This window comes from Chlorocebus sabaeus, chromosome 19 (genome assembly GCF_047675955.1).
Source record: "Chlorocebus sabaeus isolate Y175 chromosome 19, mChlSab1.0.hap1, whole genome shotgun sequence".
Classification (NCBI taxonomy): domain Eukaryota; kingdom Metazoa; phylum Chordata; class Mammalia; order Primates; family Cercopithecidae; genus Chlorocebus; species Chlorocebus sabaeus.
Window position 1 is genome coordinate 27,365,821 of NC_132922.1, and position 14,258 is coordinate 27,380,078.

Sequence of the window (14,258 nt, forward strand, 5' to 3'; positions counted from 1 at the left end):
TCGCAGCATCCTCTGCTCATTCCGTCTCTTCTGCTCAATGACCACTGCCTGTGACCCATTCTTCTCCCTCCCCAGGGCAGGGCCCCGACCTCCTGCCTCCCATGTTTCCTTATCCTCATGGAGGCCTGGCCCAGTGCGGGGCCAGCCACATGGCACAATGTCCAGACAGGCCAGTTGGCATGGAAAATGGCATCTGGGGTCTCTGAGTTGACTATTGAATGCAGACTCACCCCGCTCACAACCAGTCAGCACCACTGCCACCCAAGCAAACCAGCCGGGAGCCTGGAAATTGCTCTGCCCACCTGTTGCCATGGGCACAGACACATACCACAGGGAGGACTGACAACAGACCCAGGCCATCTGCCCCTGGTGCCCAAGGATGACATTCAGGGACCTGAGGATCACCCCAGCCCACCCACCACAACCTGTGTCCATGGAGGCTCCCACAGGGCCTGAGGACAGGCTGACCCCTCCCAAAGAACCCCCATCCCATAAGTGCCCAAGTACTCCATCCAGGGACCTGGGGATAGACCTGCCCTTCCTGCCACTTCTGGCACTTGCTTCATGCTTGCACCAGCAGGGGGTCTAACAACAGGCCAGACCACCTGCTGCCAGCATCTAAGCCTGCCATCTTGGGGCCTGGGATCACCCTGCTCTACCCATGAGCACCATCGGGGCCAGTTCATCCCACCTGGCATATGTATGCATGAACTGGAAATGTGTTTGCCTGCTGGGCGCAGTGGCTCATGCCTGTAATCCCAGCACTTTGGGAGGCCAAGGCGGGTGGATCACCTGAGGTCAGGAGTTAGAGACCAGTCTGGCCAACATGGTGAAACCTCATCTCTAAAAATTAGCCAGGCTTGGTGGCACATGCCTGTAGTCCCAGCTACTCTGGAGGCTGAGGCAGGAGAATCGCTTGAACTCAGGAGGCGGAGGTTGCAGTGAGCCGAGATTGTGCCACTGCTCTCCAGCCTGGGAGATAGAGTGAGACTCCATCTCCAAAAAAAAAAAAAAAAAAAAAAAAAAAAGGAAGAAAAACAAATGTGTTTGGGGCTGTGATACTTTCAACAACTCAGAGACATGGGGAAGCAGTTGATACGACACAAAAAAGTCCATGGCAGATCCAGCTGACAGATGTGATGGCACTTATGCTATAAAATCAGTCTTGGTTTGACATTAAGGTTTGTCACAGCTCTTGAAAATTTGGCAGTGAGGTTGAAGGTCTCTCAGAAATGTCATGTACCCTTGTATTGTGTATGCACGAATAAAGTTAGAAAAATTTTTTTTATCTTTCTCTAGAAACAAATATGAACTTGGGTTAACTTTCTGAGTCGGTTCCCTTGGAAACCTGGGAAAGGCGGGATGTCGTCTGTGTTGGGTTACCAGACTACATATAAAAATGGCCCATAGTTGGTCATCATTATCTGACTTGGGAGAGCTATGAATGAATTGTAAACAATGGGGGCGTCTAGAGTTAGAGAAGAGTAATTGCAATTGTTGAAGTCTGCCATCAGTTGGTTTTGCTGTTGTTAGAAATGTTTTGAAGTCTGTGGTCAACTTTTTGGTGGTTTACTGTGGAGAAAAAATCAAGAGTTAAACCATACTTTGGGTTTCCCTGAGCGCAGTGGTGTTCATAACTAGGCATGTCCGTTGCTGGGACTCTTGAAAACTTTGACCATGGGACTGTTAAAAGAAATCTCAGTTCCTTTTTGGGACACAGGCTTCTAAGCCGGGCAGCCCTGTGCCCACCCATGTGACCTTGTTCCTTTGCACCTGAGGTGTCACTTGGGGAGCAGAATCCAGAGAATAGCCCCTGGACTGAAGTGTGGACAGCCGTGAGGACTCCTGCTAAAGACACAGGCATGATACCAGTCTGCTGGCACACGGTGTTTCATGTCTTGTATCCTTCTACATGATACCAATGGCCCTATTGGCTTCATAGGAACTATTTTAGTCATGTCAAGATCGTGCCACACACTCCAGCCTGGGTGATAGAGCAAGACTCCCTCTCAAAAACAAAACAAACACACACACACACACACACACACACACACACACACACACAAAAAGGCCGGGCCTGGTGGTTCACACCTGTGTTCCTAGCACTTTGGGAGGCGAAGGCAGGCAGATCACTTGAGGCCAGGAGTTCGAGGCCAGCCTGAACAACATGGCAAAACCTTGTCCCTACTAAACATACAAAAAAATTAGTTGGGCGTGGTGGTGAACACCTGTAGTTTCAGGAGACTGAGGCACAAGAATCACTGGAACCTGGGAGGCGGAGGTTGCAGTGAGCTGAGACGGGGCCATTGCACTCCAGCCTGGGCAACAGAGTGAGACTCTGTCTCAAAAAAAAAAAAAAATTATATATATATATTTAACATACTTTTCCACTTAAGGTCGCTGTTGTGCTGTATAAGGTAGTATCCACAGGTTTTGGGAATTAGGATGTGGGTGAATCCTTCTGCAGAGGGGGGGCAACATTCAACCCTTTACATAGGGTGACCCCAACCTGTGCCCCGACCTCTCTCCAGGGTTCAACTTCTCAGCAGAGTCTGTGGCCAGGCCTGAGGGGAGGGTGAACATGTACCACCACCTTGTGGAGACGCTCAAGTTTGCCAGGGGGCAGAGGTGGAGGCTGGGGGACCCTCGCAGCCACCCGAAGCTCCAGGTGAGGTTGCTGAGGTTGCTGGGCTGGGGGGTTATCCTTCTCCCTGGCTCAGGACTTAGCATGAAAGGAGGGTCAGGCCCGGCACGGGGAGGTTGGAGGGAGATGTATGTGGTTCTAGGCCAGGGCAGGACTGAAAGGGATCCCGGGGTGGCAGGTACAGGGGTCAGGTGCAGGAGTGGCACCATATCTCAAAGGACCTGGAGGGTGGGCAGAGTCTAGACCTAGCCTGGGCTTGAGGGAGGCCTGGCCACAAGGTAGAGGACAGACTGGAGGTGGCCCCCATGGGGGCTGAGCTTGTCCTGCCCTTGGTTCTGCGGATCCCGCCTGGCCCCTCACTGACCCTGCCACTTGCCCACCCACCCCAGAATGCCTCCCGGGACCTACTAGAGGAGACCCTGGCCCAGCTCATCCGCCAACAGTTCGATGGCCGGGGGGACCACCAGCTCAGCCACTACAGCTTGGCCGAGGCCTGGGGCCATGGGACAGGCATGTCCCATGTCTGTGCTGGGGGAGGATGGCAGCGCCGTGGCTGCCACCAGCACCATCAACACACCGTGCGTGGGGCCTGGGGGAAGGCTGGTGGCCTCACTCCTCCTCTCCTAGACCTGCACTCCCCCAGCCCCATGTCCCCTCACTTGTCCCCATGGGGCAGGACCTTGCTTTTGCCCTTTGTCTCCTCCTCTGTTTCAAAAGAGGAGATGTCCCCACCCCTGACATCTCTGGCTGGAAAGGCTGCTGCTGGGGTGGCCCCGAGCCAAGACTTATCTGGGAATGGGCGGCCTCACTCAGAAGGGTGCCCTGATGTGGGGGCACAGGTGGGTCTTTGGGGACCCCTCCTGGGTGATGCCAGGGAGAGAACAGTGGCTCCAGCATGCTTTGGGACAGCTGTAAAGTGAGGGGGTCCTGCAAGGTGGGCAGGGCAGGCGGTGTCTGGTGGGAGCCCAGGCTCTGCCTCCACGGCTGCAGCTTTGGAGCGATGGTGTATTCACCACGGACAGGCATCATCCTCAACAACGAGCTCCTGGACTTATGTGAGCGATGCCCCCGGGGTTCCGGCACCACCTGCTCACCTGGTGAGAACAAGGCTTCCCACCCGGGCTCCACAAGGGCCCCCAGCTAGGGAAGAGGAGGGAGGGGGCTGGGCTGGGGCTGCATGCTGACCCCTGGATGGGTCACTGCACTCGCTAAGCCGCTGTTTGCTCAGCAGTGAATGGAGACAGGGTGGGTGGAGCTCCCGGAAGGTGCTGGCCCCCAGTTCCAGGCGAGCGGTCCCCGTCCTCCATGGTGCCCTCCATCTTGATCAACAAAGCCCAAGGGTCGAAGCTAGTGATTGGCGGGGCTGGCGGGGAGCTCGTCTCTGCCATGGCCCAGGTGAGTCTGGGGGGCTCTGGGCTCCAGTGTCTCCTCTCTGGGCAGCATACTGTCTGACTCTCCCTGGAGTGGGGATGTGAGGGCTGAAGTAGGGTAGTGGGTACCCCCTTTCTCCCTGCATCCCTCATCTCTCCCCCAGGCCATCATGAACAAGCTGTGGCTTGGCTTTGACCTGAGAGCGGCCATTGCAGCCCCCATCCTGCATGTCAACAGTAAGGGCCATGTGGAGTATGAGCCCAGCTTCAGCCAGGTGAGGCTGAGGTCCGAGCTGGATGCCTAGGGCAGAGCCCACTCCCCAAGTCCGTGCTGCTCAAAGCCACCTGAGAGGAGCTCAGTCACTGAGATTCTTAGGCCAGGTATACTTCAGCTTTGGGGACCATAGGAGTTGGGGACCTTGTGAGGCCACTGTGGCCTCCAGGCCAGTTCCGTGGCCTCCAAGACAGAGAGCAGAGTGTTGTCTACACTGCTCCCAGGCTGAGGATCTCAGCACCGTGGTCTCTGGTCTGTGGTTGATGCCATTTTTGAGAAGTGAGTTTGAGTTTCCTGGCTGGGGCCTCTCAGACTCTCCCTCGTGGTGACTTTTTCCTTGTGTGATTTTTAATTTATATTTGTGACTTTATTTGTAAAAGAGGTTGTTTTTCCTGTGGCAGTCTGTAAAGTGATTTTCTTCTGGGGCACTAGGGCATTGGTGATAATTTTTACTATATATACAATTTTTTTTTTTTTTTTTTTTTTGAGGCAGCATCTTCCTCTGTTGCCCAGGTTGGAGTGCACTGTTACAATCACAGCTCACTCCAGCCTTGACTTCCTGGGCTCAAGCCATCCTCCCACCTCAGGCCCCCAAGTAGCTGGGAGTACAGGTGTGCATTGCCACGCCCGTCTGGTTTTTTGCTTTTTTTGTAAAGATGGGGTTTCACCATGTTGCCCAGGCTGGTCTCAAACTCCTGGCTTCAAACAATCCTCCTGCTTCGGCCTCCTAAAATGCTGGGATTATAGGTGTGAGTCACTGCGCCTGGCCCTCATCCATATTTTGAATGAAGTGATTCTTTGTGGTGAGGGCCGTCCCCACACTGTAGGATGTTGAGCAGCATCCCGTGCCTCAGCCTGTGTGATGCGGTAGCACTCCCCACCACACACCCACTCATGACAACCAAAACTGTCTCAAGACAGTGCCACATCCCCTGGTTGAGAATGGCCGCTGTAAACCAGCAGGCCCCGAACTTCCATAAACAGCTTTGCCAGCTGCAGGGTGGGTACATGGTACTCTCTGGGGATCTTGCTAGAGGGATCTGGGACTCCTGCCCCTCACTGGTTCCTGGGAACATCGGCTGTTCCTACATCACCCCAAATGTGCCACAGAGGTTGTTTTAGTCTGCCTGGGCTGCCATAACAAAAATATTGGAAAGTGGGTGCTTATAGCATTTTACAGAAATTTATTGCTCACAGCACTGGAAGCTGGGAAGTCCAAGATCAAGGTGCTGGCAGATTTGATGTCCTGTGAGGGCCCACGTCCTCATATATGGCGCCTTCTAACTGACATAATGGAAGAAGCTAGCTAGCTCTCTGGGGTCTCTTTTATTTGATTACTTTAGAGACAGGGTCTCACTCTGTCACCAAGGCTGGAGTGCAATGGCGTGATCATAGAGCTCTCTCCCGTACCCAAGAGATCTTCCTGTCTCAGCCTCCTCAGTAGCTGGGACTGTAGGTGCAGCCCACTATGCCCGGCTCCTGTGGTCTCTTTTATAGGGCACTAATCCCATTCGTGAGGGCTCTATCCTCATGACCTAACCACATCCCAAAGGCCCCACCTGCTGATACTATCACATTGGTGATTAGCTTTCAACATGTGAATTGTGGGGGCATAGTGGGCCCACCTGGACGGTCCAGGATAATCTCCCCATCTCAAAATCCTTAACTGAATCACATCTTCAAAGTCACTTTTGCCACATAAGGTCTCATCTTGGGTTCTAGGGATTGGGACGTGGACATATTTGGAGGTCGTATGTGGGAGAGGGGCTGGATGGGGCTAATTCCTAATCTGGGTTTGACTGCGTGGCTGGAAGGGGTGGTCTGGCAGACTAGGAGGAAGGTCAGGGAGCAAAAGCTGGCTCACTTTGAGATGAGGGGCCAAGCCGGCCCACCACTCGGGCAGACCTGCCATCATCACTGACTCTCTTGGGCTGCTGCCAGAACTCAGGCGCTCTGTGTGGTAGCCTCCCCCTAGATAGGATCCCAGGCCATGGTCCCAATGGCTTCAACTGAACTTCATGCCCTGCAGGGTGACAGAGCTTCTTCCCTTGCAGTTTAACCAAAGTCCCAGATCCAACTCTCAACTGGGCCCCTCTGAGCAGTCTTCATGGGCAGGGGAGGGCTGAGGAGAAGTGGCTGGCTCAGGTCTGTGGAGCCACCTTGAGACCTGTTGGTAGCAGCCACCTGTCCCAAACCCTGTGGGCCAAAAAGGAAAAGGGAATCAAAGGAGGAAGAGGCTGCTAGGCACAAACCTCAGGTGCCCCACGGTGGGAACCTGGCTCTGTGCTCCCAGACCACACCTGCACCTGGGCCGGGGTGCTGGGAGGTTGCCTGGAGCTTGCTTGGGCAGGCCTGGCCAGTCTGTCCCATCAGTGCCTCCCAGCAGCACCCACAGAGCATGATAACTTTGTCCCTGCATGTCAGGGAGAGGAAAAGGGGCTCCTGTTCCCCGCAGCAGGGGTACAATCCTAACTCCGAGGTGCCGGATTCTAACTCAGCTGCAGACTGAGGGTGCACTCCCTGGACTCTTGGCCAACCTGGGACAGCCACCCACCCAGAGAAGGCTCATTCACCACTTGTGAACTGATGGATCTCCATGTTGGCATTGGCCGAGCTGTGTGCAGTCTCAGACTCACATACCCGAGCAATCCCCCAACCACCTCCAGAGCATCTGGACAAGGTGCACGGGCACCTTGGACTCAACAAGCCAAATGGAAGTCAGCCCTGAGGCAGCTGAAAACTCTGTGGTGCCCGCCTCACCTCCCTCCTGTGCTACTTGTAGAATCCCCCTCCACTGCCCCCACCCATCCCCTCCAGCTGTGTGGTTCAGCCCGGGCTCCACCTCCTTATTTCTTTTCAGTCTTTATGCTGCTGGTACCACCACAGTCTACTCCCCACTCTTAATGCAATAAGCTTTGGAAAATGCACATCTGACCCTGCCTGGAGGTAGTTCGGAGACTTCCTTGGTTCCTGAGGCCCTGGAGGAAGCCCATTCCTCTCCCTCCCTGCTCATCCCACCCTGGGGAACCTGCCCAGGCCCTGCCCTCACATCCATGCTGCACCACCAGCATTGCCAGCCAATGTGCGTTCCCAGCCCAGCCAGAGACTCTTACAGCTGGCTCTTGAAACATCCCGTTACACAGAGGAAATCAACACCAAAAGGGCGGCATCTTCAAGTAACACTGTAATCAGCACAGATCAGACCCTATAGGGTACAGCTAATGCAGGGCTCAGAGGAAAATTCATCGCTTAAAGAGTTACGTAGAAAATAAGAATCAAGGCCGAGCATGGTGGCTCATGCCTGTAATCCCAACAGTTTGAGAGGTGGAGGCGGGCAGATCACCTGAGGTCGGGAGTTCAAGGCCAGCCTGATCAACATGGAGAAACCCCATCTCTACTAAAAATACAAAATTAACTGGACGTGGTGGTGTGTGCCTGTAATCCCAGCTACTCAGGAGGCTGAGGCAGGAGAATTGCTTGAACCCGGGAGGCGGAGGTTGCAGTGAGCCGAGATGGCACCATTGCACTCTAGCGTGGGCAACAAGAGTGAATCTCCGTCTCAAACAAAAAAAAAGGAAAAGAAAAGAAAGAAAAAAAAAGAAATTAAGTATCAAAATAAATAGGCCAGGCACGGTGGCTCACTGCCTGCAATCCCAGCACTTTGGAAGGTTGAGGTAGGTGGATTACTTGAGGTCAGGAGTTTAAGAGCATCCTGGCCAACATGGTGAAACCTTGTCTCTACTAAAAACACAAAAAAATTAGCCGGTTGTGGTGGCAGGCATCTGTGATCTCAGCTGATTGGGAGACTGAGGCAGGAGAATTGCTTGAACCTGGAAGGAAGATGTTGCATTGAGTGGAGATCGCACCACTGCACTCCAGCCTGACTTTGAGACAGAGCAAGACTCCATCTCAAAAATAAACAAGCCAGGCGCAGTGGCTCACGTCTGTAATCCTAGCACTTTAGGAGCCCCAGGCAGGCAGATCACGAGGTCGGGAGTTCGAGATCAGCCAGGACAGCATGGTGAAATCCTGTCTGTACTAAAAATACAGCAACCGAGTGATCACTTGAGCCAAGGAGTTCGAAACCAACCTGGGCAACATAGTGAGACCCCAATCTCCAAAAATACATAAATAAATAAATAAATAATCAAATAAAATATTAAGTAGTGTTTACAGAAAGAGAGTATCTTTGTGACTTTAGAGTAAGTAAATGCTTCTCTTTTTTTAATTCTGTTTTTTTATTTTGTTGCATACCAAAATTTTTTCTTAAACAGGACACAAAAGCTAGTATAGAAGAAAAAAATGATAAATTGGACTATATGAAAATTAAGAAATTCTGTTCAACAAAAGACATCACTGAAACAGTGAAAAGACAACTCACAATGGGTGAATATTTGCAGAATGGCTTGAACTCAGCAGAGGTTTCAGTGAGCTGAGATTACACCAGTATAACTCGAGACAGAAAATGCTTGTGCCATTTAACCAGCTGATCTACTCATGTGAATTTCTCCTCCAGGTTAACCTGAACTGATTTACACAGCACAACAGTGTTTAAAGAAGCAAAAGGCTGAGCACAACTTCAATGTCCCCTAGCCGGGGGCTAGTTCCCTGAATTGTTCTGTTTAGATTTTTTTCACTTTGCACACACAGTATTTATTTTCCACACTAATGAAAAAGGTAAGGCCATCTTTTTATACCTATGCCTTTGGTGTATTGTTACAGGGACTGTTGACCTAAAGGAAGAAACTGAGGCAAAATTAATATAGTTTATTTGGGCCAAGGTTGAGAACAGTGGCCCCAGACACACTTCCAAGTTGCCTTGGGGAGTGCTTCATTCGACCTTTCGACCTTTGTTACAAGCAGTTTTTGTTTGTTTGTTTGTTTGTTTTTGTTTTTAAAGAGATGGTGTCTCACTATGTTGCCCAGTCTGGCCTCCAATTTCTGAACTCAAGTGATCCTCCCAACTCAGCCTCCCAAAGTGCTATGATTACAGGCATGAACCACCATGCCTGGCCCAAAAGCAGTTTTGTTTCATTTTTATTGTTGTTGTTGTTGTTTTTTGAGACAGAGTTTCACTCTGTCACCCAGGCTGGAGTGCAGCGGCATGATCTTGGCTCACTGCAACCTCTGCCTTCCGGGTTCGAGCAGTTCTCTGCCTCAGCCTCACGAGTAGCTTATAGGCGCCCACCACCATGCCCAGCTAACATTTTGTATTTTTAGTAGAGATGAGGTTTCACCATCTCGGCCAGGCTGATCTTGAACTCCTGACCTCATGATCCACCTGCCTTGGCCTCCCAAAGTGGTGGGATTACAGACGTGAGCCACCATGCCCGGCCACAAAAGCAGTTTCTTTAAAGACAAAAGAGGATAAGGAGACTGGGCATGGTAGCACACACCTGTAATCCCAGCACTTTGGGAGGCCAAGGTGGGCAGATCACCTGAGGTTGGGAGTTCAAGACCAGCCTGGCCACCAGAGTGAAACCCCATCTCTACTAACGATACAAAATTAGATTAGTTGGGTGTGGTGGCACATGCCTGCAATCCCAGCTACTTGGGAGGCTGAGGCAGGAGAATCGCTTGAACCTGGGAGGTAGAGGTTTTGGTGAGCCAAGATTGTGCCATTGCAGTCCAGCTGGGCAACAAGAACAAAACTACGTCTCAAAACAAACAAACAAACAAAAATTAGCTGGGAGTGGTGGTGCACACCACTGGTGGTCCCAGCTACTTGGGAGGCTGAGGCAGAAGAATCCCTTGAACCCAGGAGGTGGAGGCTGCAATGAGCCAAGATCGCGCCACTGCACTCCAGCCTGGGTGACAAAGCGAGACTCTGGCTCAAAAAAATAAATAAATAAATAGTAAAAGAGAATAGGGAGTGGTTTCATATAAAATTGTTTAGCAGGAATTCTCAGTGGTTTAGAGAGGTAATGTAACTGCAATGGGTTCACCTTGCCAGCTGCCTAGACAGAGCCTATTTATCAAGACAGGGGAGTCGCAGTGGACAAATAGTAATTCATGCAGAGTCAATCGGAGTTTTATTATCGCTCAAATCAGTCTCCTCAAGGATTCGGGGATCAGAGTTTTTTGTTTTTTGCTTTCAAAGTTTTTAAAGATAATTTGGCAGGTAGGGGCTTGGGAAATGGGGAGTGTTGATTGGTCAGGTTGAAGATGGAATCACAGCGGGTGGAAATGAGTTTTTCTTGCTGTCTTCTGTTCCTGGCTGTGATGGCAGAACTGGTTGAGCCAGAATAGCAGTCTGGGTGGCGTCAGCTGATCCATGGAGTGTAGGGTCTGCAAAATATCTCAAGCCCTGATCTTAAGTTTTACAATAGTGATGTTATCCCCAGGAGCAATTTGAGGAGGTTCAGACTCTTGGAGAGTTGGTCACCTCTGATTTCTTTCACTGTCATAATTTCCTCAGTTATACTTTTGCAAAGGCAGTTTCAATAACATGCGTTAGTGATTGGCTTTATTTTATTTTATTTTTTGAGATGAGATCTCGCTCTGTTGTCAGTGGTGTCATCATGGCTCATTGCAGCCTCATCCTCCAGGGCTCAAATGATCCTCTTGCCTCAGTCTCCTGAGTAGCTGCAATTACAGGTGCATGCTGTCATGGCTAAATGTGTGTGTGTGTGTGTGTGTGTGTGTGTGTAGGTAGGCTCCACTATGTTGCCCAGACTGGTCTTGAACTCCTGGCCTCAAGCGATCCTCCTGCCTTGGCCTCCCAAAGTGCTAGGATTACAGATGTGAGCCACTGCTCCTTGCCTGGCTGGTTACTGTTGAACTATAGAGTATGAATTATTGCTGGGGCTCAGATACTGATACCCCAAAATATGGCACTGAACTGAAGAAGAAGCCACAAGGTCTCTGACCTCTCCCCGCCTCGGTCTCAATCTGTCAGCCAGAGCTCAGGATGAAGTTGTTCTCTGAAGTTCCTTATCTGCCTGAAGTCTGGACCTGCCAAAGAAGAAAACAATGGACTCTTTCCCCTCCTGTGAGTCTTCCTTAACTGAACTCCTGTCACAGGAAGAAAGACTGAAAACTGTCAACACACCTGGATGGACTTGTCACAATCTATTGTTTGCTCTTCAGGCCCAACACACTTTGTCCCAGGGTGCTGTATGGTTTTGTTTGTTTTTGTTTGTTTGTTTTTGAGATGGAGTCTTGCTCTATCACCAGGCTGGCGTGCAGTGGTGCGATCTTGGCTCACTGCAATCTCCGCAAGCGATTCTCCTGCCTCAGCCTTCCAAGTAGCTGGGATTACAGGCATGCACCACCACGCCTGGCTAATTTTTGTATTTTTCATAAAGATGGGGTTTCACCATGTTGGCCAGGATGGTCTTGATCTATTGATCTCATAATCTGCCTGCTTCACCCTCTGGAGTACTGGGATTACAGGCATGAGCCACCGAGCCAGGCCCATTATGTTTGTATGTTCTTTTTTTTTTTTTTTGAGACGGAGTCTCACACTGTTGCCCAGGCTGGAGTGCAATGGCACAATCTCGGCTCACTGCAACCTGTGCCTCCCAGATTCAGGTGATTCTCCTGCGTCAGCCTCCCAAGTAGCTGGGATTACAGGTGCACACCACCACACCCGGCTAATTTTTTATATTTTTAGTAGAGGCGGGATTTCACAATGTTGGTCAGGCTGGTCTGAAACTCCTGACCTCGCAATCCCCCTGCCTCGGCCTCCCAAAGTGCTGGGATTACAAGCATGAACCACTGTGCCCAGCCCCATTGTATGTTTTTTTTGTTTGTTTTGTTTTTGTTTTTTGAGACGGGGTCTCACTCTGTCACCCAGGCTGGTGTGCAGTGGTGCAATCTTGGCTCACTGCAAGCTCCACCTCCCGAGTTCATGCGAGTCTCCTGCCTCAGCCTCCTGAGTAGCTGTGACTACAGGTGCCCACCACCACACCTGGCTAATTTTTTTGTAGTTTTAGTAGAGACGGGGTTTCACCATGTTAGCCAAAATGATCTCGATCTCCTGATCTCCTGATCCACCCGCCTCAGCCTCGCAAAATGCTGGGATTACAGGCATGAGCTACTGCGCCCGGCCCTGTACGTTCTTTAAACCAATTAAATTCTCCCCACCCAGGCCAGGGGCAGTGGCTCAACCTCTCAAGTAGCTGGGTGGTCCAGGCTGGTGACAGAGGTAGACTCCCTCTTAAAACACAACAAACAAACAAAAATCCTCCCCAGCCCAAATCATGTACTGTCCTGAAATCATCCTCACTCCCATCTCCTGTCAGCCCGGGGTGATCAAGTGCCTGCTGTGGGCCATCAGGAGACCCCTCCCCTCAGGGTCCAGTGCTGCCGAGGAGGAGGGAGTGGCCAGTGTAGTGCGTTGTAGGAGTGGGAGGTCGGGGGGCTTCCTGCAGGAGTCTGGCTGCAGCTGAGTATCAAAGGAGAGATTCCCATCTCCCTTTCCCCTAAGAAGCAGGGTATATAAGCATCTTTATCGCATTGGGATATTCGGCAATGACTCTATGATTCTCCCCAATGCATGCTAATAAATTTGCATGCCTTGTTTTCCAATTAATCTGCCTTTTGTGAGTTGATTTTTCCTTGAACCTTCAGAGGGTGAAGGGGAAGTTTTCCTGTGGCCCCTACATTACGGTGTCCAGCACATGGCATTTTATGGCTACTTGACATCGGTTAGTCTAGAACCCACCTAGCAAGTGGCATCAAGGTGGGAGTGAGGTGCAACTGCTGTGACACCCCGTCACATTTCAATGCCTCTCTGGGCCTGTAATTAAAGGGGGCGCTCATTCCTCAGATAAAAAGTTTATTTTTGGCTGGGTGCAGTGGATCGTGCCTGTAATCCCAGCATTTTGGGAGGCTGAGGCAGGAGGATTGCTTGATCCCAGGAGTTCAAGACCAGCCTGGGCGTGCCTGTGGCCCCAGCTACTTGTGAGGCTGAGGCAGGAGGATCACCTGAGCCTGGGAGGTTGAGGCAGCCATGAGCTATGATCGCACCACTGCACTCCAGCCTGGGTGACAGAGTGAGACCCTGTCTCACCAAAGAGAAGTTTCTTTCCTTTCTCAGGACCAACCAACTGCTTGAACAAATGGTCCATATTAAGGCTTAATTGGACATATTAAGGCTTAATCAGAAAAGAAGTTTATTTCCTGGTCCTGGAACAGTAGTGGTGGGAGATCAGGTCAGCAGGGACTTGGTTGGCATGGCTTCCAAAGTCAGTCATCCTTACATCCTTGCAACAAAGGGAGCTGGTGAAAGCCTGGAGGGGGGCCTGTGGGAAGCTGGACTCCTCCAGCATGCCTCCCTGACTTCCCACTCCTACAATGCGCTGCACCGACCCCTCCCTCCTCCTTGGCAGCATTAGACCCTGAGGACAGGGGGGTCCTGATGGGCCTAGCAGAGGTCTGGCCCACAGCAGGCACTCGGCCACCCTGGAGCTTGCAGAAGGAACCAACGTGGCAGAGGAGGGGGTCCCTCGCTCCCCAGCTGTGGCTGTACTGGACTGTACTGAGTCATCCTGGCCCCCAGGTCAGCCGCACCCACTGTGCTCAGCCAACAAGAGACCTAGTGGGAGGCTGGAGGGCAGGGGGCACAGAGAAGTGGGGCTTCCCTGCTCTAGCCGGCAGGGGACCTGCAGCTGGGCTGTCACCTCTGTGACTCCCCTCAGCCCACAGGCCTGTGTGACGCCCACTTCCACGGGGACCTGGACCTGGCTCCCATAGCACACTCCTTCCTCCTTTTGCCCTTCTGCCCACGGTGGGTCTTGGGATCCTGCAGGGACCTCATCAGCTCCTGTTACAACCCCCAGCTCTCTCATCACCTGTGTTTCCAAAGCCCTGGGTTACCATCTGCCCCACTCTGATTGGTACCACCATGACGGTACAGGCCACTGGGTGACTCTGATACTCTGTCATTTCAACCCCACCGTGAACCACCCGCGAGCTCCCATGGCTGCCCGTCCTGCAAGCCCTGGGCTGCTGTTTGGGAGACCAT

The 14,258-nt window shown here is 51.8% G+C and overlaps 1 pseudogene; it reads left to right on the plus strand.

Annotated features, from left to right (window-relative positions):
- Positions 1-1,862: 1,862 nt before the first annotated feature.
- LOC103223050 (glutathione hydrolase 5 proenzyme-like) overlaps positions 1,863-14,258 on the plus strand; it is a 41,379-nt pseudogene continuing 28,983 nt past the window's right edge.